Genomic DNA, 25,953 nt, shown 5'->3' on the forward strand with positions numbered 1-25,953 from the left:
GAGAATAGAATTAAACACAGAACCCAGGTTTGTATCACCACTACTTCATGATGCTTCCGCACTCATTCATGCAACCAAATGAAGCTTAAGACTTGTGCCACTGAAATTTGGATCCTCTGTTGGTCCTGACTTCCCTCAGCCTTCAGCTTCTCTTGTTGAAAGTAAATTAAGTGGCTGCTTCTGCCACAAGAGCTTCCTGGAATGTGTCCAGTGCAAGAGCAGTCAAGGGCTGGGAAGGTCTCACCTCACTCTCCTCCTTCACCTGTGACAATGTTTTCACATTGGGACAGATAACATCATTAGAGTGACAGCACTACTGGTTTGATCATCTCTAGGTAAGTTTCTACTTCTTACTCATTTCCGAGTACAGTTTGCACACTTGGAAACTTTAACTTAACAGATGCTCAACAGCAAAAATGACTGCAAATTCTCCATGTGACCCCTCTTCCACAGATATTTATTGAGGCTTGTATTCTGGGCTCTGTCCTCTAAGTTGCGGTCACAGCAGTGAGCAGACAGATGTGGGTCCTGAGCTCATGGTATTTATAGCTAGCTTATATCTAGCTAGGAAGGGGGCTAATAAATAATTGAAATAAAGCGTGTTAAGTTTTATGAAAAAGGAAGTATCAAGAATTTATTCTATTCAAGTTTCTTCATTCTTTTCAACTTAAAAACTCTGATCACAAAACATTGTATGTTTCTCCAGCCCTTTCTTCCCCCAGGATGTTTAGAGTGCTTCAGGTTTTCGAAAACTTAGTTGACAGAGTCAGGGGGATATGCAGGCCAAGCAGTTAATCTCAGTCCCCCCTTTGCAGATGAGAAGGCAACAGTGACCAAATGACTTAACCACAGGTGGAGTGAAGACAGGGGTAACTGGTTGGTCTGGTCCCCAGTAGAGCATTGCTCACTATAAACCACAAGCTGCTTCTAATTTATTTGAGATGTTATTATCGTGGCATTTATGTTCTGGTCTCTCTTGCTGCAAATGAGTCCGGCAGGCAAGCACAACTCAGAAAGCAAATTCACCTTCTTTGTAGCCCTTGATGGGTCGGTCCTCCTGTTGTCTCTTTCTCATTCCATAGGCATTTCCCCCTCTCACCCTCTTGCCCTGAGACCACCTCCCCAGGTTTTCTCCTGAAGCATTGTCTTGTGACTGCACCAACCTACACTGGCAGATAGAAATGTAATAGGATCCATGAATGGGAGCCATGCAGGCAATTTCATATTTTATAGCAGGCGCGCTTAAAAAAGTAAAAGGGAACAGGTGACATCAATTTTAATAATATATCTTACCCAATATAGCCAAAATGGTAGCATTTCCGTATGTAATCCATATAAAAAAATCATTAACCAAGTTCCTTACATTCTTTTTTTCCCATATTACGTCTTTGAAATTTGGTGTATGTTTTTTACTTACCTCAATTCAGAATGGCCACATTCCAATGTGGCCACAAGTGGCTGGTGACCCCTGCAGTGGACTTCAGGCTTGGACTCTGAGGAGACCCTGGGATGCCTAAGACAGACTTAGTGACCACCTCCTCAGCCTCCCTCGACACTTAGCTCAGATCTTTATTGCTGCTCCAATAGAAGGTTCACAAGGTTGTTTTCTCAAACCCGGGTTCTTGAGGGAAGGGAATATGTCTTTGTCATCTTTCTATCTCTTGTGTAGAGTGCAGTGTTTAGAAAGCCCACCGTTGGCAGTGGGTACATGGTGAATCATTAATGAACAAAGGAGGGATAACTGTAACTCCAGGAGTTGAAGGGCTTGGTATATGGAGGCTTACCTGTCCAACCCCTGCTCCCTGGCTCTGTTCCCCCATCGCAGGGGCTCCTGTTTCAATCTCCCATCTTTGTCCAGTGCTGCAGAACCACATTGGAGTCAGATTGAATGGACAGGAGGTATCTCCAGTCACATATCTAGGCTTCTAACCTAGAATTGTATTGAGACTGTATACACCTTGTTTAGTTTTTGTTTCACCTCTTTTAATACCAAATACTAGAAGAACTTATAAGCAGTCTAGTATGTGAAATCATAAGTCTTATTCAACAGCATGGAAAAAAAAACAACAAAAAAACAGGTCAGACCAAACACAAAAACAAAAACTCGTCCAGTGAACAAGCCTCCTGTTGAGATTGCAAACAAGGCCAACTGACATATATAGAACATTAAATATACAAGAGAAGAGTAGCCTGCATCAGGGAGCTGTTAGAGTCATCACGATGAACTTTCTGTTTCCAGTGGTTTTAGAGTCATCACTACTCCCTCTGAGAGAACTGGAGATTTATATCCTATGTCAATTTGCCTTTGCACATGCAGTATTTAAATTTTGCAAGTGCTTCTAACCAACTAATGTGCATGTTAGCTTATCTACTTTACCCCCAAAGATAAGTGTCACTTCAAATAATTCATATAACCCAATCTAAAAGATTGGTACTTCCATAAAACCATACTAACCACATATTCAAATAAATTCAAAGTTTGAAAATGGAGGGAAATATGTTTGATCTGTTAAGTCATATAAACATTTTTAAAAGGGATTTTTATCTCAGAAAATAGCACGGTTACCTCAGGCCCACTTAAAGAGTACATTGGACTGGAAAGTTGGATAAGGTCTAACCTCAGTTTTACCATTGATTACCAGTTTCAACCTGGAGAGCTCATTGACCTGCTTTGAGTTTTTGTTTCTGAGTGCATACAGGAAAAATAAATCCTGCTGTCACACACTATGTTTTAGGAGGATGAATGAAGTCTAGAAAATGTTTTAAACAATTCCTCAAAAAAGATATTTGGAACAGTTTGAGGGTGAGGTAGCTTGCCAATATTTCCACAAAGTAAAATCTTAAAAATAATAGCATACATTCTATAGCAGATAACTAAACATTAGCCATGTTTAAGTAATTTGATGATCTTGTCTTTACTAAGACAAGGACACTTCAAAATAGAATTTTGCATCTGTTGGCTACAGTTTTGGGAATGCTGCTTTCATTTGGGATTCTTAAAAAAGAATTCGTGCCTCTTTGCAACTAAAATATATTTCTTCAAAGATGACGGCTCTGGTGTTCTGTGTTGGTGTAATTGAAAACCTATAAAAAGGCTGAGAGCTACTTTTGAATTGGCTCAGTGAACTTGGACTGGATTTGTCGAAGTGGTGAAAGGTTTAAAAGAATTTTCATAAATGAGGTCTGCAAGCTGTGTTTTAACCATAGAATTCCAATGAACTCCAAGGCCCATGAACTCGGGCAACAGCGCCTCAGAGAAGAGCAATCATATCAAGATGAAAATAAGTGATTCATTTTCATTCCCCACGTTCTGCAGACGTAAGCACACTTAGCCACTGATAATCATAATTTAGCAGTACTGTTGTGCACTAAAAATACAATTTAAAAGTCTAATCTTTAATTAAGTTGAGTACTCACAGATTAACGTGGTTACAAATCTTGGGCACTGGATGTAGTACAGTGTTTACTCCTGTTGCTAGGAAATACAGCAGAGCTATTTGAAAGTTACAGATTGATTTGGTGAGAAGGATGTGAGCCTCTCCCAGCAACAGACTTGCTCATTGCTTCTCTCTTATGTAATGTATGTAAATGCATTTCATGCTGTGGAAGTCCTGTGCATTCAAAGCTTTTGTTGCCAATGGAAGCACAGGTGTGTGCACCTAAGTCAACGTTCAGAGGATATTTGAAAAAGTGGTCTTACCTAGAACTCCTGGATAAAATAAGCATCACGTTGTGTGAGTATTGGAGTTTTCAGTGAAATGAAGTTTTCTATTTGTTAGAATTACCAAGAAAATAGAGTGTTCTTTAAAATCTAATTATCGTGAGGCTAATTGATGGATTTGCATTCCTGCCATTAGTGGGAAGCTGTCAAATTAGTACAGAAATTCGATCCAGGTTGATGGTTTTCCAAAATTACTAAAATGTGCAAGTAGGAAACCAACTCTGCTTTACTTTTCTTTCTCCTCCCCCCTCCAATCCCCTCCCTGCTTTGGCAAACCTTGTTGTGTGACACATCGTACAACAGTTTTTAAAAATGCAAAGATGATTCTTACACAGCATGAAAGGGAGTAGCTACATGTCAGTTCACTTGCCTTGTCCCTGAATAAGATGAAAGATTGCTATGTGCTATTTTAGTCAGGACCAGGTGTGAAAGAGTGGCCTCCCCAAGCTCAAAAACAGGACTAAGAAAAAACCCACAGGGAAAAAGTTCTATTTGATCTATTTGAGGCAGGCCCTTGCACAAAGGGACTGGTATTTCAAAGCAGGGTCCTTCCTAAGAGATGGAAAAAATAGCAGAATACTTAATTGTCTCAAGGAACAAAATCAGGAGTAGGATGACTTGTGCTGATTGTGAAATTATATCCTACATCCAAGCTTAGAACAACCTGGATAGAATTAGGGAAGGGTCCTGCTGGGGACCAGGATCACCACTCTACTCCAGCATGCGTGCTCATGACCTCTCAGTAATTAACACACTTTTACTTGCCCTGTGGATAATTATTGACTAATTCCTGTAGAAAGCCAGTTGTTGATTTTGGTATGAATTGTTTTCTCAATGTATACGAGTATCTGTCACAGTGTCTGGTATGTATTGTATGATCAGTATATGTCTGTGGAATAAATGAATCCTTCAACATGTCTAACAAGTAAATGTGTTCCTAATATAAGCTTTAAGGCTTATTCCATTGCAGCTAATAGAGGTTAGGGGCTTGTTTCACAAAAGATATCGTGTTACCTGTTATTTACACTCAGAACATCCATCTGAGGCAAGGTGCTGTCAAACAAGTAGGCGAAATGCCATGTGATGGAAGGTTTCACTGCTCAGCCACTAGTAGTAATTGGTGATGGAATTATAAGATGTTTAAGACCCACCATTACAGAACATTTGATTCTGGAAGGGAATTTGGAGCTTTGACAATAATGAGATGGAAAAGTAAGATAAAACTGGCACATGGATTACAAGTTTCTTAAGGGTATTCTAGTCATTCCCCCTATCTCCCAAAACACCTGACAGCATAGAAATGACATGGGATCGAGGTGGCGGAAAGGAGGCAGAATAACATAATAACTGACTATGAGCATGGGCTTGAACCTCAGAGCAAGGCCTGGCTCAGCGGCTTACTGTGTGTGATTTGGAACAGCGTATTGAACCCCTCAGTATTTTGATATGGTTTCTTCCCTTTTTTTTATCAACAAATATCTATTGATTATCTCATTTATTCAAGGCAAGTTTGGGACACTTGGGATAAAATAAGACTAGTGGATTATCAGATCCATTCTCCCTTTCTCCACCTGCTCTGTGTGATAAGATGGCTGGCCAGCCTTATGGAATCCAATCAGCAGGCTCCCTTGTTCTCTGGCTTCCGGTTGGGTTTGGCCAATGGGGTGGATCAGCAAAAGATTAACAAACAGGTAGGGAGGGAGACGTTTGGGTATTTTATTCCCTGGGCTCCCATCTTACCAGATCACCTCTCCCTGCTACAAGGCACTACATAGGCAGCTGTCTCCCTATGGCTGTTCTCTGGGTCCTAGTAACTGTGCCCTCCCCAAGCAACTTTAAGCTGATAACTGCTCCCTTTTAGTCTTACTAGCTCAGAGTACTACATCATTGCTTGCAGTTTCTCTAAACCTTGGCCACAGCTTTGCAAATGCCCTTTTTACTAAACAACTCTCAAATTGCATTTGAGTATGCCATCTATTTTCTTTGGGGAACCTGACTGACACAGTGATTACCCGTCTCAGAGGACACTGTAAGAATGGCATGATTTATCAGGAATTTAGTATAACTATTAGCTCTTACTATGCATTCAACAAAGGATTATTGTCATCATTAGCTTTTTAATTTTTTTACAAAGTATTCACAATATTTTTGCATTCTTCAATTTTTTTTGAGTGAGAAGAAATCTATTACCTTGCAAGTGTTAAAGATGGGGAAAAATGAAACAGAGGTCAAGGGCTAAGGTCACACAGTGCTTCAGTGGCAGAACTAAAAAGTGAAGTGAGGGTTTCCTATCTTGTTTCTTTGCACGGCGTACACAGTTACAATATGTCTGGAAGAGAAAGTTGCAGCTTCAAAGTTAAGTAAATTAAAACATAACCTAATTGGGATAATTCGGTATGCTTAAACTAATAAACTCTATTTGTGACCACTGAATAATAATTGGGGTGAAATATTGACAGCTCAGCATCTTCAACTTAATTACTGTAAGGGCTGAGGCTAAGCATTTTCACATTTATATCCTCCTGGTAGTTTCAAGACAGATGATCCTTAGGAATGAATTTCTTGTAGGCTCTTGAGGGTAGATCTGTTTATAAGCAATACTGAATAGGAGACCAGCATTCTAATGCTTGTGTAGTAGGTTTTTCTACTCATACACATTTGTCTGACTTCTCTCTTAGAGCTCTCATTCATAAGCCACATAAAGTAGGTCACTCTGTGATATTTAGAGTCATCTCATCTATAACTTATAGTACACTCATTAACCTGTTTTTCAAGAATGAAAACTAACAAATTCCCTAACGAAGTAGTGGTCATCTTGAAAAACAAAACATACTACTACAACTTCTTTCCATTTGATAATAAATTTGTCATAGTTATTGAAATTTCAAACCTCATGAGTGATCTTTCACTGCCTTGGAAAAATTGTCCAAGTATTCTCTTATAGAATAGAGAGAAAGGGAACTTCAGAAATATCTCCTTTTTTTTTTTTTACAATTAAGTAGAGTCAAGGGAGGAATAGCAATTTGCAAGGTCTTTTGATGTCAGCTCAAATAAGGATTTATAGATTGTCCCTTCTGTGTAAGGAGCTGAGTAGACAAAAACAAATATCTTGTTGCCAGAAGAGCTCATTCTTCTAGAAGGAATTATTTTCATTTAAACATTTGGGTCTCCCTCTCACTTTTATAAACATCTTATTTAAGGCCAGCTCCAGGTGGAAGTCCTGCCTTCTGTCTTTATAAAGAAAATGCTTTCATAGAGTGGAAACTTAACATATATAAACTTTCTCAACTATGTATGTATGTATGTATGTATGTATGTGTGTATGTATGTATGTATTGCCTTTGAATTATCCTTTCTGGAGGAGATACTAGATCAAAGTACCGTAATGATCTCCCAGTTGATCCAAGTGAAATCTCCTTTTGTTTGTTCCAGACCTCTACTTCTGTTTAGATTTCATTTCTTTTTATTTTATGCCTCAAGTGAAATAAAGTCCAATTTTTATTGAGAGGAACTAGTGTATTCCTAGTCATTACTATTCTAAATGATTTCACTGTTTTCACCACATCAGTTGTGTTGACATGAGTACCAGTAATGTGGTAATAAAGTTCCTAATGGATCATACTGGAAATATCACGTTATACCCAAGAACCTTCCTTGGCTGCTTGCCAAACAGAAGTAGGCATAGGTTCTTTAGAGTAATTGATGATGTTTGCAGATGGAGGACACATTATTTCGGGCAGTCATTCTATAAATATGCTCTCATACTGTATGGTTTGGCTCTGTGTCCCCTCCCAAATCTCATCTTGAATTGTAATCCCTACATGTCAATGGAGGGACCTGGTAGGAGGTGACTGGATCACAGGTGCAGTATCCCCCATGTTGTTCTCATAATAGTGAGGGAGTCCACACGAAATCTGGTGGTTTAAAAGTGGCAGTTGCCCCTGAGCTCTTTCTCTCTCCTGTCACCTTGTGGAGAAGGTACTTGCTTCCCCTTTGCCTTCCACCATGATTATAAGTTTCCTGAGGCCTTCCCAGTCATGTGGAACTGTGAGTCAATTAAACCTCTTCCCTTTATAAAGTACCCAGTCTCAGGTAGTTCTTACAGCAGTGTGAAAACGGACTTATATAGGTACATTTCTTTGTGTGTATGCAGTCTTTTTCTTCTAGCTAATTTCTGTCTGGTGGAGAAGAAACATTTGTATATCAGTAGTGGAGGCATGTGCCAAGTGCTATAGTCAGAAGGAGAGAGGGAACTATGATCTCCATGTGAAATGGGGAGGAAGATGGTTAGATTTTCAAAGGCATCACAGGAAAAGTCTCATGTGATTTAGAGTTAAAGGCCAAGTGGGTATTCACTAGGCAGAAAATTTAGGGGACAGTGTTGGGATTAGACAGAACTTGGGAAACTAGATATAAGTATTATGATGTGACTTCACAGTAAAATGTATAGTACAGAGTATCAGAAGATAATGTTAAAAGGATAGTTCGAGCCAAGTCTTGATCTGTTTCCCATTGCAGTAAGAGAAAGCTTATATATCTTTTTCAATGAATGTGATTAATAAATAATCCTACATAGATTATGTCACTCATTCTCAAGGTTTATACTATCACCTGTGTTGGTGACTTCCAAATTTGTATTTCTAGTCTTGGGCTAGAGATCCTCTTTGTCTTCTGGCCATCAGCATTTTGATGTTTATCAGCTCTTGCAAAGTCTGCACCCGCAAAGTAAACTCATTACCTTCCCTTCAAAATCTTGGCTCTGTCCAAATTTCCTAGTTTGGTGAATAGCCCCAGCTTTCAAAAAATTATCCATAAATACTCCCTTCTCTTGAACCCTCTCAATATTTTCCAATATCTAAACACTCAACAATTCTTGGCTTACTTATTTGTTAAATTGTTCTGAATATTATTGTCTCCTTTCCATCCCCATTTCTAGTAGTATCTTTTTTTTGGATTGTCATTATTTTCTCTTTCAATTACTGCAGCAACATCTTAACTGAATTCTACACCTTTCTGATCAGTTCTTGCTCCGTTAACACATTGATCTTTCTCAAATTGATCACATCAGTGATTTTGCTAGTAAATTTTTCGTAAGTCCTTGCTTGCTTTAGTATAAAATCCTAAAACACTTAGCATGACATTTAAGCCCTTATGATTTGAGCCTTGCCCACTTGTCCAGCTTCATGGGACCCATGGCCAGTCCCTTACCCTTTTCTAGCCTTATTGAATAACTTGAAGATTCCTAAAATTTCCAAAGTTTGTTAGTCTTCTGGGTATTTTCCTGTTCCTGTTCCTGTTTCCATGCTTCTTACCCTGTCAACTCATTTCTCTTAACCTCTGCCGTTACTCAAGTTGGGGTAAAGTGTTTCCACAATTGTATGGTGTTAAATTATTTACTCTTCTCTGTCTCAACTAGACTGCAGGCTCCTTAATGCCAGGCACCATGTTTCATTCATGTCTGCCACATTTTCAATGCTTAGCTTCATGTCTGGCACAGAATTATAGCAAAAATAATAGTGTTTACTGAGCACTTATTATATACCAGACAAGGTGCTAATTTGTTTACATACATTATTTCCTTTAAAGGAGAAGAAATCAATCTATGCTTTGGAAAGGTAATGTGGCAAAAAAAAAAAAAAAGATTTGAGTACAAGATTTCTTACAGGGAGTTCAATCAGGATTATTTCAGGAAAACAAATGAGAATTAAAAAGAGGTTAATTATTCATAATACTCCCTCTCTTGAACCTCCCGGTGTCTCCCAATATCGAAACACTCAAAAAGCCTTGCCTTATTTAGTTGTTAAATTGTTCTCAATTTATGGTCTCCTTTCTATCCCCATTTCCAGTAGGGTAGGGGAAATAGAAATCAAGTGAAGAAAATTTATGATAGTAATTCATAAAGGTATTGAATGGACAGATAGATAAATGAAAAGACAGCCCAGCATATGTTTGTTAGAACTCACTGAGGAACTTACTTTAACTTACAAATCTGAATAACTTTGGTGCAAAAAACTTATTAAGATTAGAGGAGCAGAAACAGCTTATGTGTCCAAAAGCAGATATATCATGAGAGAGTAAAATAACATGGCTTTTAAAAATAGATATTTAAAATTATAAAGGTACATACAAATTATTAAGTTAGATTCAAAAGCAGTTTTCAAGTAAATATGGAAATATGTATTTTAGAATTACTCTCATCAAAATGGAACTTCAAGTGGAGTCATCATAAGCTTAGGAGTTGTCAATGGAGACTAACGGTTAAAAGTGTGGACCCTGGGATTAGAGCACCTGATTTGAAGTCTAGCTCGGTCATTTGCTAGCTATAAGATGGGGGCAAGTTGCTTGACCTCCAAAATGGAAATGCCTTCTTTGTTTTAAGGATTAAATGAAAAAACAGAAGCATGTGCCACTGTAACAGTGTGGGATATAGCAAGCACTTGATGAAGTATGGGCTTACCTCCGTGTACAACTTCATTTCTTAACAATAGTAAGAAAGTGAGCAGTTACGGCATTTGTACTTCAACTTATATTTTCACCTGGCTTTCATGTCTTGTAGATGTGTTATAACAGAAAATTTGCCTAGTTTTATATGAAAAATACAATTTTGCATACTAAAATTTACTTAAAGGAACTTTGCGTTGTGAGGGTACAGTCTTAAGTGCCTTTGGTTTTCCCATATGTTTCATGAAAAAATTTACTGAGATGAACAAATGTTAGTAGTAAGCCATCATTTAATTCAGCAGTCCCTAACCTTTTTGGCACCAGTGACTGGTCTCATGGAAGACAATTTTTCCATAGTTGGGGGAGGGGATAGTTTCAGGATGATTCAAGCGCATTACATTTATTGTACACTTTATTTCTATTATTATTACATTGTAATATATAATGAAATAATTGTACAACTCATCATAATGTAGAGTCAGTGGAAGCCCTGAGATTGTTTTCCTGCAACTAGATGGTCCCATTGGTGGTGGTTGTGGAGGGGTTGATGGGAGACAGTGAGAGATCATCAGACATTAGATTCTCACAAGGAGCGCACAACCTAGATCCCTCACATGTGCAGTTCGCAATAGGGTTCATGCTCCTATGAGAATCTAATGCCACTGCTGATCTGATGGGAGGTGGCGCTTGGGAAGTAATGCCAGCAGTGGGGAACAGGTGTAAACACAGAGGAAGCTTTGCTTGCTCACTGCTGTTCACCTTCTCCTGTGCAGCCTGGTTCCTAACAGGACTCGAACTGATATCAGTCCATGGCCCAGGGATTGGGGACCCCTGATTTAATGCACACAATTTATTAAAAATATGGTCCCTAGTTAATTCCTGTGTGACGTGAAATCTCAAGTTCATTGGGTTTTAAATGTTCATTAAGCAGTCCCCTTTACTATTCACTATTTTAGCTACTTAGTCAAACACCTTAACAGAAAGGCTCCTTAAAAATACACTGTTTCCCAGAAGTTCAGAAGATATAATTAGTCTCTACATATTTTCAATGTACAAATATTGTGTCCTTATGGAGAATTACTTAAGAAATAAAAAAATACATATTCACTGATTTAATGACCGTCCTAGTTTTTTCAGGCCACTGTAACAAAATACCATAATCTGGGTAGCTTGTAAATAACAGAAAATTATTTCTCACATTTGTTAGAGGCTGGGAAGTCCAAGATCAAGGCACCAGCAGATCTCATGTCAGGTGAGGGCCCACTTTCTAGTTCGTAGCTGCTGCCTTCTTCTGTGTCCTCACATGGTGGAAGGGGCAAGCCAGACTCAGCACATTTAATGTCTCCACTTAATCCCGTATCATTCTCTGTAACTTCACTTTGCATTATTTTTTCATCATAGCACTTACCCTAACTTAACATGTCATGTTTATTTGTTTGCCTATTGTCTATCTCCCCCACCAAAATATTAGACGATACATGAAAGACTTTCTTTTTGCTTACTGATATATTCATCAAACCTAGCACAGTGCCTGGCCCATAGCAGAAATTCAGTAAATATTTGTTGAATGAGTAAGTGTACAGATACAAGCCTGCACTTAGTAAACAATCCTAAATAGGGAGTGCTGCCACATGAATGTGTTTTTTTGTAAACAGTGTTGGCTGATTAGAATGTGATACTTGTTGACTGAAAACACATAAAAAACTTGCAAGATGCAAAGATGCATCAATAGGAAAATTTTAAATCATTCTCCAACGCCAGACAATGATTTAACATTTTGGTGTGTTTTCTTTCTTTATGTATTTGATATCATAATGATGTGTCATCCTGGATATATTATTTTGTATCTTGCGTTTTCCCACTTAACAGTTGACCATCAGCATCTTTTTATATTTTTACAAAAATTTTTATAAAGACTTCTATTTACACATGGTGGAGTAAAGGTACATTTCTCCTTATCTCACTAAATAACAGAAATGAGGGGGAAAGAGAAGAAAATCCATGTGTAATGAAACAAGTCACTGGCAACAGCCCCAGAGCATATACCTTGAAGCATACCTGCCAAATCTGTAATGTTTGGATACAGGTGAAGGCGGGCATAAGATTATACTTATTTCCATGGACTTAGAGCAAAATATAATTTCCCTTGAATTAAGAGTACTGCCATAAAAGACATCTCCAGTGTTCCCTGAATTATATGACAAGACTTAGAGCTGTAGCTAAGCTGCGGGAGAAGTTGAGAGTGACTCTGCAAACATCCAAGTATCACCACTGAAAGGCAGACAGTGGCACTGGAAGGAAAACCATTCTGATGCCATTTTAATTTTCCTTTCCCTAGCCTGCTGGCTGAGGGAGCTTGGTAACAGTGAAGTGGGGAGTGGAGGGAGAGCACGCAGCAATTGTGCTTAAGGGCTTTGCTGTGAGGCACATTAGAACAAGCAATGGGAGAAGCAGGGGGCAGAAAATAAAGGCTTTCAGAAAGAGCTGGCCAGGCTTTTAGGAAAATGCATTACTTATTTCAGACTCTGAGAACACACTAAGATGCTAAATAGTATTTGGTGAACTGAAAGGGTAAATACTTTCTTCCAAAGCTATTTGGTTGAGAGACATGGCCACTATGGAGAAAATAAGCCATTAAAATCAGAAATAAGAATGAAATAGCTGAGCTTGTACAAACTTTGTGTAGTTTACAGAAAGAGGTTAGCACAAAGATAGAAGCCATAAATCAAAGATTAAGCAACGTGGCACAAAATGGCATGTGTTTCTGTAATTGTAAAATGAACTTCCCAGCAAAAGGTGAAGCTGAGCTTTTCAAATTGCTGGAATGTCACTGCTTATTTATGAGCAAAGATAAAACTCATTTTTAGATAAATGACTAAATTGAAGTACCATAATGCGTACCATTCAAGTGCTGTTATGGTTAAAAAATGTGACTATAAAAATGTCACATTATTACGGAACCTATTTGTTGGTTAGGTATTTTCCAAGTCCCGTCTCAGTTTATTGACTTCCGCTAGGTTTTACTACCGCCTGCCTTGCATAGCCAATGCACAGTAGCTATTGCAAAAGCAAGATCTAGTCCTTTGTACCTCACACAGCTCTGAAGAATCTCAGGAATTCTTTAAACCAGAGCTGATATTGTTGCTAATGCCATTAGATGAAATAAGAATGAAGGCACTTTGTTGGCGGAGACCGTATCTCATTTACAGAAAAGCGGTGGTCTCTTTCAAATTCAAGTTCATATCTAATTTGAAACTACATCTTATATTCTGATTGTTCTACCATTTCCCTTGAGTGCTTAAGCAATCATGGTATCTCTCTGCCAAATTAAGTCAAGACAGAGCTTACTATATGACTTATTAAAGAATCAGCACCAGGCTGCGAACAGCAGTAGTCCTGAGCAGGGGGTGGTTGTGTGCCTTAAAGATTATTAATTGCAATAGACTACCCATGCTAGTAAATTACCTTTTATGTGTTAACATGGTAAGGCCACAGAGGGCTGAATTGTTTGCCGATAGACGACAATAAGAAGCCAGAAATTGTGGGGAAATGGAATGTATACTGTGGTAAAGATGGGGGAGATGGAGGCTACAAGAAAGAAGAGATCAGCATGGAAGAGTGAGTTTTGTGAAGAAGAGAGAGGTGAATCAAAAGGATGAGTCAAACAACAACGTGAGAGGATGGTATGGCAGGCTTCAGTTCTCCAAAGAGGTTATAAGAAGAGGAACTCAAAGAAATGAAAATGGAATGGCAAACTAATAAAAACTAGCACTTACATAGCATATACCAGGTGTGGGCACTGTTCTAAATGCTTTATTTATGTTAATTAATGTAAACAATAACCCTGTGAGGTCAGAATGATTTCACATCTCTACCATACAGATAAAGAAAAAAAAAATGAAGCAAGTTTTCAAATGACTTGCCCAAGTCACACAGCCAGCAAGAGGCCTGGCTGAGATCTGAACCCTGGGAACCTCAGATTCAAGTTCGTACTTGGAGGCTTATACCATATTGCCTCTCTCAGATGTGAGTGACAATAAAATAGATGTTTTTTCAGAGTTTAACTTTTCATTATATGAAAAAATAAGCTGGAAGTCCAGCTGACCTATGTTTAAGGTCAACTGTTGACTAATTCATACTCAAGAGAGTTACAGCAGAGAGGTGACATGCCGTGCGACTAGCACAGGTTCTTGTCAGTGGACGTCAGGTGGTAACGTTGAGGGAAGGAAAACAGGGTGGATTAGAGAAAGCATTTTAACAGCAAAACCTAGACTGGGAACTGTGGATTTATATTAGGAGAAATTTTTTTTAAAAGACCATTCTACAATTGAAAAATATCTTATTAGAAAATGTGCTAATTTTTTGCAACTTTGCAGTAGACCTAAGCTAAATAGAATGTAAATATTTCATTGTCACCATTATACATATAAATAAACCACTGATTTTGGATAAGTGTCCAGTAATTTGTGTATTATTCCTTCAATCTAGGCCTCTTGGGCAAAAGTTATATTGACCCTATAGGTGTGGATTTGGGGACTACAGGTTTCAGGAAATGTTATTGCATTGCCAGAGATATTACTAAATCTGTAGATTTGGCCGGGAGATATTCTAAAATGCAAGTGACAAATCACCTTTACTTTCAATAACTAACATAGTTGAAAGGGTGGGAGGAAGGCTTATAGGCAACTTAAATACACATTTTTAAGGATTTTTTTCCTCTTTCTTTTGATGACTAAAATATCTTATTTTAAAGAAAAATAAAATCTGACATTTTAGCGTTTATCTTTGGTGGAAATTGTTGTTAGGAGAAAAAACAGTTTTGTAGAGAAGTTTGACATGAACAATTGCCAAGGACTCGAAAGATAGGCTTTTTGTGTGTGTGACATATCTAGGGATTTGTCTTGACAGTGTCAAAATACCAGTTCAATTCTGTTAACCACTTGATTCACAAATAAGTCAAAACAATCATTGGGCTAAATTAAACTGCTTTTATTTTTTCTCAACTTTCTTAATCAAAAGTATATGTTTGTAGTTGTACAGCAAGCAGATACACCAGCTCTTTTGAAAAGTGAAAGGTGTTCCAGTTATGACAGTAAAGGGAGCCTGACTGCCATAACTTTTAAAGCACACCAAAGTTTGGCAGAGGGTTTCTCTGCACTTTAACTGTTGTACATCAGGTTCTCCAGGAAACAGAATCTGTGCAGGAAGCTTAGTAGGGACTGCTGTTGGATTCAACACCTGTGGAAGGAAGGCAAGGAGTCAGAGCGGGCAAAAGAAGTTGAGCTCTGACATAGTCTCACTTAAAGCCTCAGCCAACCCATGGAGAGCTCTGAAGCTAGGAGGGCTCTTCGGCATTGTACTGAGTTGGAGCAAGGGCACCTGGCCTGTATAACTCCATGCCATCCAGTTATTGAATGAATACAGGCTGCCCCAGGAAGGTGGCTCTTTCTAGCCCAGGGCAATTCCTATAGAAAGCTGAAAGCCGAGGGCCATCAGGCAACATCTTTCCCAGGAGCTGGGCAAATATGTCCTTAAGTCCTGAAAAAGAACCTGGCGATTCATGACAATGCCCTTTCTAGTAGCTGACTGAAATATTTTGAAATTTTAAGACAGAAAAGGAAATAATCAAGAATAATATCTGCATTTTATTATTAAGACTTAACTTATATAGTGTTATCACAGAGGGAGGCCTTCTTCTACAGACAAAATAAGACCAAAAGAAATTATTTAAATAAGCCTATTTTGCATAGAAGTAATATATTTAGCCAATACTGGTTATCGAGAGAGAGAGAGAGAGAAAGAGAGAGAGAGTGTGTAATAGATACACAGAATGAGACACTTTCAGTCTTATGTACTGTATTACGACCATAAAATATTTCTGTCATTTAATGTTTGTGGCTCTCTTGTATGGAAGGTACTATTGTCCAATTCTGCTAATAAATAGAATCAGAGGGGCTAGGGGACTTGTCCAAGATCATACAGCTGGTTACTGGTGTAGTCATGACTCTAACCTACATCTGCCCATATTAAAGCTCTTCTTCTTGTTCCTGTCCTTCATTGTTCTAGTCCCTGGACCATAGAGGTTTTCTATTTCGGTAGATAACTTTTTGTCCTCCCAGACCTCAGAAATTTGTCCTTTAAGCTAAGTGTTTATCTCCTTTGGCCCTTGTCACAGCCTTGGCTGGTAAAAAGGCAAGGTGTTTTCTTTTCATTGTTGTTGTTTCTGAGACAGGGTCTTGCTCTGTCACCCAGACTGGAGTGCAATGGTGCAATTATGGCTCTCTACAGCCTCAAACTTCTAGACTTCAGTGATCCTTCCACCTCAGCCTCCCAAGCAACTAGGACCCCAGGTGCATGCCACAACCCCAGATGATTTTTTTTGTATTTTTTGCAGAGACAGGGTTTCACCATGTTGCCCAGGCTGGTCTCGAACTCCTGGACTCAAGCAGTCTGTCCATCTCAGCCTCCCAAAGTGCTGGGATTACAGGTGTGAGCCACCACACTGGCCAAGGCAAGTATTTTTATCTGCACTTTAGCGGGAATGTAGTGCTGATGACAGTGGCCTAGCATCTTATGAAAACAGGACTATTCCAGGATGGTTTCTGCCCTGTACTTCTGCCCCCATTTAGTAGATGAATTAACAGGTAAAAGAAATGATGCAAAATGTGGCAGGAGTCAGAGGTGAACTTGGGTCTACTGATTCCAAATCTCATGCTTGATTCCCCCTCCAATGGGATTAACATGGGAAAAGGGAAAATATGGATATATTGTAGGTATACTGCACATATATTGTGGGTGCAGAACAATGTCAACCTTTCAATGATCCTACGTAATAATCATTTTATTTATGATGAGGAGATTGTGGAACCAGTAGAAAGAAATGATTTGAGTGGCCATTAGGAAAAATGTAAGCATATACACTTCTAAGAATGTGACTTAAACAAACTTTGAAATGATTTTAAACTTCCTTTAAATGAGAATAACTTCCAAGGCCTTCTTGATTAGAATGCCTGAATGATGTGTCTCTTTTACCGAGAGAAATAGTTACCTGATTCCCCACAGTTGAATCACATGACAAGTGATGTAACTTCATTGCTCTGAGACAATCTGTTTCCTCTGTTTTTTAGGATTTTGTTTGTTTATTTGTTTGTTTGTTTGTTTTTGAGGTGGAGTCTCGCCCTGTCACCCAGGCTGGAGTGCAGTGGTGCAATCTCAGCTCACTGCAACCTCTGCCTCCTGGGTTCAAGTGATTTTCCTGCCTCAGCCTCCCAAGAAGCTGGGACTGCAGGCATGCCGCCACCATGCCCTGCTAATTTTTGCATTTTTAGTAGAGGCAGGGCTTTGCCATGTTGGCCAGGCTGGTCTCAAACTCCTGACCTCAGGTGATGCGCCCACCACGGCCTTCCAAAGTGCTAAGATTACCAGCATGAGCCCCTGCGCCCTGCCTCCTCTGGTTTATTTTTGACAGCACAACTGAAATAGAAAAGGTTCTCTTGTTACCTGGTTTATTTTAATAGGGTACTGCTTGTGTCAGAAAATTCGAGAGGACTTTAAGACATTTATCAGATATTTATATAATATTTCATCTTCCATAATATAAAAAGGAAAAAGGAGAGTCATTGTAATATTTTGAGTCACATATATTCTTTGATACATTGAAGTAAATGACAATCTCAACCGGAATTATTTTAAGTCTTTTCTCAAGCAACTATTACTTTATTCATGTCTTCAGTTTCAGCTCAAATCTTAATTTAATGGAAGATTTCACCAACGGTTAAATAGAACGGATACTTCTGCATGATTAATGCAGTGTCCCCTATATATTGTATAACTCTGAATTATAAATTATTTAGCATTTTAGTACTAAAAACAGATGATATGTTTGCCTTTTGAAATGCAGATAGAGGGATGTAGATACATGTAGATAAAGGATTTTAATCCATCATGAACACTTTACACTTGCATGTGTGTTCATTAACAACCACAAGTCAGTCAGCTTAAAAATTCATGCTCACAATTTGTCAGTATTAATCTAAAGGTCCCTAAATTGGATTATCACTGTTAGTGCTACAGTAAAAACCAACTAATAATTTAATAATTTATTACTTTTTTATTGTCCTGGGTATTAAAATGGTCACAGAACTACAATTATACCATTTCGTATGCACACATATATAAAGTTATGCTGATATTGACAATTTATAAAGGTTGTGAATGAAATCCAAATTAAGGATGCCTTTAAGTTCTCTTTTATTGACTATATGAAATCAAAACTTAAATATGATTATAATATCTAGAGAATTCACATATAATGTACAATGATTATTAAACTTTCAAGTTTCATTGTTTTGGAAGAAGTTTTGTGTCATTCATGTCTGTTTGCCCAAATCTTTAAAAGAATGCTCATTTCCTAAAATTCTTTGTGGTCTAAACATGACAGTTGAGTATGTAGAGGGAGTATAGGGCTGTAATTAATATATTAAGTCCTCTAAATAGAATGGTGACATTTGACCAAGAGAATGAGGCTATTAGTACAAGGAGCTCTCCTAGTAGATTAATAATGGGGGGTAGGGCAAGATTCACATGCACCTCTGCTTCTAGGCCAGGGATTCCAAAGTTATGTGTACAAAGGCAGGAAGGAGGGGCACTTGAGTATTATACAGTGGGGAGTAGTGGGTACTGACAAATTGAATGGTGTAGGTCTGGAGAAAGTTGAGTTTGTGATCATTTGGGAATGCAATGCCAGTTTCTCCACAGCTTCTGACTTTCAAGATAAGATAAAAATATGGATGTTTTGGTGAAATTTTCTGATTTTTAGGACACTGAGTGGACCATATCAATCCCTTATGTGGGCTGCATGTAGCCTGTAAACTTCCGGTGTTCACATTCCCATCTAAGTCAAAGAGAGACCGAAGTCTTGGGTTGTCTTCCATTTTACACACATGGAATGCCAATCAATTTTGAGTAGGCAACTAATTATCTTAACAGAATCTTCAAAATAGAATCAAAACCAGCTCTGGATACATTTAAGTTTTCTTCTACAAGTGTCAAAAATATAGTAACCCTCCAGTTTTTTGGTTTAAGCCATGTGTATGTACTTTTTAGCCAAAGGGGGAGAGGCAGTTGGAATTCTGTTTCATTTGGCATATTGTCTTTTATTATTGATTGGTCCAAAATTGGACACCACCTTCCTTATTCACACTTACCTATCTCAGTAGGAGATTTCCAGTCTTGATTCAAATCTTTGTGGTCAGTTTTTATCTGATCATTTGTCTGTCTGATATTCTTGATATGCTTTTATAACATTCTTAACAGAAAATGTAAGTGCTATTTATGGAATGCAAGCTGCTCGGCTATGAAGGGTCTCTTGTGATTTCTCAAGTTGTTTTCATGTTTGGCTAATACTGGCTGCTAGAACAGAAGTCTGGGAACTAACGTGGAATATTAAATGACTGAATACAAGTTTCCTTCCCTTCCAAGTCTGTCTTCAGGGGCATAGAGAAAAGATGAATGAGAATGGAAAATAGAGGAGTGTAACTGAGCAGGGGGTTAATTATATTAATTTCAGGCTCAACTCAGCTTGAAAACAATATAATCTATAAAAAATGGAATTTCAACAAGAAGCCAAACTCCTATTACCTTTTTCTTTTTAAGACCACAATATGTTATAGTCATCAGGCACTCATAAATTGCCGTTACAAGCTGTTTAGAATAAGACACTATACAAAACCTACTTAGAATTGGAAACTCTAGGGAGACTTTTTTTTCCCTGTTGCACCTGAAGTATTTTTTCCATGTGTTGAGTTTCCTTTTGTTTGTTCATTGGAGAACATGGGAATTCTGCTGTGCTTCTTTTACATGTGATGGATGAGGAGGGTCAAGATGCAATTGAATTATTTTAAATACTGAGGAGCCAAATGTAAATAGTACTATGTAGTACTGTCCCCTCATTGTATATGTGAACACAGAGAGCCATCATGTTTTCCCCTTCATTTATGCTAAGTTGCCTGGTAAGAATTATTAAGTGGTAGTTGGGAATGGGAATAAGTAGAAGAGAGTGAAAAAATAGTCCAATTTCTTCCAATACAAACTTCTCTGTTCCTTCACCAGGAAAGCTTCAGTACCTGTTTCATTAACAATAGTAAGAATCTCTAGGTAAAAAACCATTGAGTAGTGTCAATACCTTGAAGCAAACGAATATTTTTCAAAATATTTACAGCGGCCATGAAAATAACTTAGAACATCGAACTGACGTAATCAGCATTGACATTGTGTACTATCCTATTTCTCATTACTTTGTCCTATGTGCATAAGTAATCATTTCAATGACCCTTTTGTTAAAATATGTGAACATTTATACTCAATTATTCAAAAGCACATAATCCTATGTCAATTCCTTGGAAATTTTAGAGTAAATTTTACTACTTCATCACCTGTATCTAGATAAATTTATTAGGCACTTGCCGATGGTCAGTAATACCTGTTTATTAAGTTGATTTTCAGACTACTTTCATGAGAGATTTCATAAATTAGCATTAGTACCTTAACATTTAAGCTTAAACAGGGGTTAGGCATTCATAAATTGAATCAAGTGACCATGGACTAAGAGGGAAGGAAAATGTTTTTTAATGCATTTCTGGCCCACCACCCTTCCCCTTCTATTCAACCCCAAGAGCCTACTTTGCCGTGAGGAAGGACATATTTAAAGTTAGAATCTCTAGTGCCAGAAATTTCTACTTTATGTCTTGGCTAACCAGCAAGGATAATCAGCACCTTGTCTTTCTTAAAATTGACAGGGCACGTTTTTAAAGTGTTGAAAGAGAAGTATACAGAGCTTACAGGTTGAACAGTCTCAATTCCCTGGCCTCAGCAAAGATTTTGAAACTTAAGTTGTTTTCAGATGTCAGGGTAAAGCCCTGTGGTCAGTTAAATGAATCAGCTACTTTAGTCATTGGTATTTTCTAACAAATACATAAAAATCGGAAGTGCACACTCTGAAATATAAAAATCAACATTATTCATGTCAATATTCATTTTCTATAGTTTTGTGTTACATTCACCAAAGGGAACAATATATTTCCCAGTTTGGTAAGCCTTTCATCTGTTTTAGCATATTAAAAAGGCAAACCCACTTAAAGATTCAGGTTTAATCCTTTGAAAATTAACCCAATCCCAGGCTTTAAATGAACTTTGCCTAAATTCAGACAAGTACAGAGAACCTCCAGTTTATTTTGCCCTTTTATTTGGAAAACAGTATGATTTTCCATGCCGCCCTTCACTGGCCCCTTCAGTGCCTCCTCAAAAGAGCAGTAGAGCCTTCATCTCTTGGGGATCTGTAGGAAACGCCGTTGTTTTCAGCAGGCTCCAACCATGTAAAATCCACCCCTAGTACCCTGCAAATGTTGGATAGGAGGAGATTCTTGGGATGTGGTGGGAGCAGCTAGTACTTAAAAAACAATACTCCATCCCGAATTTAGATGCTTCCAAAATCCTTTGTCTCTCACAAATCCACTTCTTGATTATGTCATGGAATCTGAATGAAGTTAAAGGAATATAAAATAAAGGCAGTTTCTGCAGCAAATTTATATAAAATATGCTTGCTTCCTTCAAGCCACATCCCTCTCTAAGAGGGTGGAACTAACACTTCTGTGAATGATGACACACAAGGATTTTTTCGATTTTAGCTGTTTGCCCATCAGCTGCCCATTCTCTCACTGATCAGACTATTGGTTGCTAAGCATCAGCATTATTACACCCAAAATTGCAATTTTTTGGTTTCTCCCTTCTTCCTCTTCTACTCTTCTCCTCAATGGCCTGTTCACTGTTGTCTTGTCACCCGAGTACTTAGGTCAAAGCATAGAAACTGGAGGACTGAGCTGAGCAGTTTGGAGAATGGAAGAGTGGAACCAGCAACTACGTTTATCCCATGGAGTCACTGCTCCCAGGGCACAGGTCCTCAGGGAATGTCCACAGGAATTACCACTGCAGGCTTCCTGGGGCCTCCTGCAAGCAGAGATCTGGCATCTCCACCATGATTCACATCACTGGATGTGGATTTGTAAACTAAAGAAAACACAGACCATTTCCATCCACATGCCACTTAATAGCTGTCAGCCATGGTTGACTCCTATGATGAAGTGAGGGTGTTTTCAGACATTGTCTCATTTAGCCCTCAAGGAAGTTCTAGGGAACTTTTAATGACCATTATCCCCAATTTACAGATGAAGAAACAGGCTTATAGGGAGGGTAAGGAACTTGCCTATGGTTATTCTTCAGGTAACTGGTGGTTAAAGGCCCGAGTCTGGCTCCAAAGCCCATGTCCTAAACACAGCCCTGTGTCCCCTGCACCAGCTCTCTGCCTCACTCACCAGTATGTATGATGCATTCCATAACCTTAACCTTAGCTTCCTTTTTTGTCACTCGTTTTCATGGTGACAGTGGGATAAGAAGGCATTGCTATTTTTCCAGTGGCAGAATGTTTAGGATATGTTATTCTTATCTTATGCATGGTTTGTAAAAGATATCTGCAATTGATATATGAAATGCTATCTTCATATTTGCCTTACATAAGAAACAAAATAGAATGTCTTTTTCTTCCTTTCCTCTTAAATAAGTGATTACACTTGTTTTGGAAGAAATGCCAGGGTAGATGGCACCTTAAAATAGTTTTGGCAAATATGTTCATGAGTTAAAGTCATAGAAGTCCTCATACCAACCAGATTTTCCAATGGCACAAGTACAAACTGAACATCTGAATGCTGAAACCAACTTAGGAATTTAGTTCTCAAACTAAATCAACTACCTCTTTTCTGCTTACTTCTTAGTTGTGGATAGCTAAATATTTGCTCGTGGAGCTGAACTGTTGCCCATTAAGTCGTTTTCTCATGTTTCCCCCTCACCTCCCATCTTTCCTAATAGTCGTTACTGCCTGAAATCTTTTATTCAAGTAACAACACATCATTTGAGTTGGATCTCATTTTGAAAATTTTAATAATTAGAACTGGAGATTGTTCAGATTAGCTCTTATTTTAACTATAGGATATTTGAAACAACATCAGTATGCCTTTTATATGTAAGCAGTTTTTCTTAAAACTGAAATAATGAAATATAATAATTATATCTTGCTTTCATGGATCACTGAGAATGTTTTGTAAATGAATCATCACTGCTATGCATAGATGCTCAAACGATGAGACTCTGTCATATATGTTTTCTCTGAGGGTTTTAGAAAAGCCGGTTATATACCTCAATCGCTATGGCAGGGTTTCTTGACCTCGGTCCTACTGACCCTTTGGATCGGGTTGTTTGTTGATCTCTGTGCACTGTAGAATACTTTTCAGTATCTCTGGCTTCTACACATTAGATGTGAGTAGCAACTTCTTACTCAGTTGTCATTGCCAAAAATGTCTTCAGACGGTGCCCAGTGTCCCTTAGGGGCATAGTCACCTCTGGCTGAGAACCAGTTCTTGTCTTAACAAGATGAGAAACCAGTTAGACATCAAAACATTAGCTCTGTTGATGGTCAAGTTGAAGTGGAGAATGTGGCTGAGGTCTAAGGCCAAGTTGAATTTATTTTTTCTTTTTCTTTTTTTCAGATACTTCTGCCCAAGGGTACCATGCCTTCCATGGCTACTGTATTCAAAAATATTACAACTCTGTGACTGTCTCTCTCACTTACTTTACTCAATTTGTCCTCCTAGCCCCCATCTCCACCTGAAATTCATATTGAATTGTTTATTGTTCTCCTCCTCTGCTAAAATGTAAGCTTCATGAAAGCGGGACATTTTTTCTTTAGTGCTATTACCCCAGAGCACAGATCAATGCCTGCCACATAATTTGAATCCATGAGTAATTCTTGACTAAATGAGTCAATTATTTAGAGACACTTGCTGTAAAAAGATAGATTGAGGATATTAAAGATCACAAACATAGCTGAAAATAAATAGTTGAAATAATTTTTATTGAAGAAGGATGGCTTAAAGTATAATCATTCTACTTAATGGTTTTATAATTAATTAATCAATCCATAATTGAGATTTAGGCTTTTCCCTCATTTTATATAATTAGTTTTGCTGGTCTATTTTTCATGTCAAGCAAACAATGCCTTCAGAGAGGAGAGGGCTTTGAGCTACAAGGAAATGAGGAGAGAAAGCTCAGATGACGCATGAAGTGAGAAAACAGTAGGAAATACCAACATTTCTTATGCAGTCAGTCACTCAAAATACATCAATAAGCAAAAGTCTACGTTGGGTAGTTACACTGGAAGGTACAGAGGGTTAAGCACAATATTCCTTTGAATGCTGTTTTGAGTTTCAGAGCTAACAATGGACAGTTTTGAATTTCAAGTAAGTAACAATTTATCCATTCAGAGTTAAAAATTTGTATTATATATTTTCAAATCTTTTTTGATTTATACTTATTTTTTCAGCTCCCCAAATTTAACCAGTTACACGTATTTAAGTACCATTATCCTCAATAATTTGAACTGAAGTAGTTGCCTTTCATAGGAAATATGAATTTCATCATGAAAATAGAACACAAAATTCTTAGCTTAGTTATAAGGTCCAGAAATATTTGGGCTGAAATGCTGTAAGCTGAGCAAATAATAAAGATACACATTCTACCAAATGTGTTCTGGTCTTGAAAAATTAAGAACATGTGTCCCAACAAGGTAGAGAATGCAGCCTCTTCAGGCCGTGTACTGACCACCACTGAAATTTTATATGACAAGAATCACATCCTGGTCATGGGCAGATGCCAGAATTCACTAGTATTGTCAACAAAAGGGCTATGACAACTTATCTTTTAAAAAATGTTGTATCAAATTTTTTGTTATTGGTTTATTGGAATGCCCTCATGTGTTTCTTAATTATAATGCCTATTTAGCTCTTTCAAAGAACCTATTTCTTACTTTTAAACATACAGTCAAAATAGTTAGTAAAAATAATGGATTTGTTTTTGTTTTTCCTTTCCCCATACCTACTTCCTGGTATATATAAAAAGTCCTAAAGAGGCTAGAGCAATCCTAGGGCTATGGATTGGGCACCTGTTTATTACAGATTACTTAAAGAAATGGAAGAACTAAAGTGAATATTCTATCCCAGTTCTTTGTTGGCTGTGGCTTGGAGAGGAGTTGCCTCCCCCAGTCTCACAGTGCATCAGTGATGGATCCTGCCTGAAACCCCAACTCCCATGATCTCTGTACAGCATTATTCCCATCCTCCGTTTATGGTATAATATGGCCATATTTTATCCCTCCTGGACTCCAACATTGCTCAACACCCGGAGTCAGGGGATTTGTTGTTGTTGTTGTTTTAGAGACAACACAGTCATGGTTCACTGCAACCTTTAACTCATGGGCTCAAGTGATCCTCCTGCCTTAGCCTCCCAAGTGCCTAGGACTACAGATGTGTGCCACCGTGCCTGACATCTTTTTTAAGAGATAGGGTCTCGCTTTGTTTCCCAGGCTGGTCTTGAACACCTGACTTCGAGCAACCCTCCTAACTTAACCTCCCAAAGTGTTGGGATTACAGTTGTGAGCCACTGTGCCCAGCCTTCAGGATTTTTTGGTATAGTTTTATAATGATGATGGGATGAGTGAAGGTGACAGGGAACAAAGAAAGAGGGAAAAGAGGAGAGGGCTGCCAATTATGGAAATTCTATCTGGTAGAACATTTTGTTCAATTAATAGACATATTAACTTTCCAGTAAGTGCAAAACATATAATAGGTGATATGGAGGGATACAAAGATAAATATGACCTGGCCCTGCATTCCAGGAAAGCATGCCCT

At 38.2% G+C, this 25,953-nt stretch overlaps 1 protein-coding gene across 16 annotated transcripts in view; it reads left to right on the top strand.

Annotated features, from left to right (window-relative positions):
* Positions 1-25,953, top strand: part of SNCAIP (synuclein alpha interacting protein) — a 154,989-nt gene that overhangs the window by 8,558 nt on the left and 120,478 nt on the right. For 5 of the 16 annotated variants that reach the window (XM_055112575.1, XM_055112582.1, XM_055112584.1 and 2 more), the window contains exon 2: positions 16,557-16,673. The exons of the other annotated variants lie outside the window; for them this stretch is intronic. The gene's annotated coding sequence lies outside the window, so the exon portion shown is untranslated. The remainder of the gene's footprint in view (positions 1-16,556; positions 16,674-25,953) is intronic. 16 annotated transcript variants of the gene reach the window in all.

The sequence above is a fragment of the Pan paniscus genome, chromosome 4, assembly GCF_029289425.2.
Source record: "Pan paniscus chromosome 4, NHGRI_mPanPan1-v2.0_pri, whole genome shotgun sequence".
NCBI lineage: Eukaryota > Metazoa > Chordata > Mammalia > Primates > Hominidae > Pan > Pan paniscus.